The sequence below is a fragment of the Bison bison genome, unplaced genomic scaffold (genome assembly GCF_000754665.1).
Source record: "Bison bison bison isolate TAMUID 2011002044 unplaced genomic scaffold, Bison_UMD1.0 scf7180017851861, whole genome shotgun sequence".
NCBI classification, from domain to species: Eukaryota; Metazoa; Chordata; class Mammalia; order Artiodactyla; family Bovidae; genus Bison; species Bison bison.
The window spans coordinates 12,676-13,683 of NW_011482434.1; the positions used below are offsets into that span (position 1 = coordinate 12,676).

Consider the following 1,008-nt stretch of genomic DNA (forward strand, 5'->3'; position numbering starts at 1 on the left):
GCGAAGGCCGGCTTGAACCAGGAGTGGGGCCTGATCCGCTACATCTCCGGCCTCCTCCGGAAGAAAGTGGAGGTCCTGGCTGAGGTCAGAGCCACTGAGTGTGTGCGGGTTGGCTGTCTATCCTCTCTAGCCCCATGCTCTCGTCCTATTAGGAGAGCTGGAGGCAAGCACCTCATATTTGTAAAGGAAACATGGTACTTATTACACAGATGGAGCAGGTATTTGTCTCCTGATCTCCCACAGCTCTTGGAAGGACAGAGCAGTTGAAATTCAGACTGATTCGTTTTGTTGCTTCTTAGCTGCAGAAAAGGATTTACTAAGAAATTAAATGAAAATGCTTTGTGATCCAGCACCCTCCTAACCAGAACACTGTTATTTCTGCACATCTGTAGTACCGTCATCAGGGGTATTTTAACCCTGAGACCCCAAATTCCAGAACTGCTTTCTATGACACTCAAGGTCATTATTATAGTATTTATTATATGTGAATAATGGGGAAACTGGCAATTTAGGACTATAATATGGTCATTAAGTCTTAACATCCGTGTTTTAGGACTCAGGACTCACAGGCCCTGCAGAGCCAGGCCTTGGGGCCACATCCTGGGGACACAAAGACCAGAGGGACCCAGCTCAGCCTGGGTTGCTCAGCCTGGAACCTGTATATGAATTTTCAAATAAATGACAGCATAGGTAAAGTTTATAAAGGCAAATTTATTGGCAGTGGCCCTTCCCTACCAGCTTTGCTGTTCTTTCTCCCTCTCTCCCTGACCATGCAGGCGTGCACGGACCTGCTGTCACACCAGAAGCAGCTCACAGTGGGCCTGCCCCCAGAACCCCGGGAGAAGACCATCTCTGCGTAAGTCTTCAGCTTGCGGGGGGACTCAGGTTCGGGGTGGGGAGGACACCTCAGCACCATCTACCATTCAGGAAAAGTCTTTTAAGAGACACTGTCCCTTGAGCCCTGCCACCTAGAAAATGAGGCTTTTCCACGGAGGGCTGGAGGTGCTC

General features: G+C 49.5%; 1 protein-coding gene across 1 annotated transcript in view; it reads left to right on the plus strand.

Moving 5' to 3' along the window:
- Nucleotides 1-1,008, plus strand: part of LOC104997097 (phosphorylase b kinase regulatory subunit alpha, liver isoform-like) — a 6,791-nt gene that overhangs the window by 1,204 nt on the left and 4,579 nt on the right. The gene's annotated exons all lie outside the window — the stretch shown is intronic.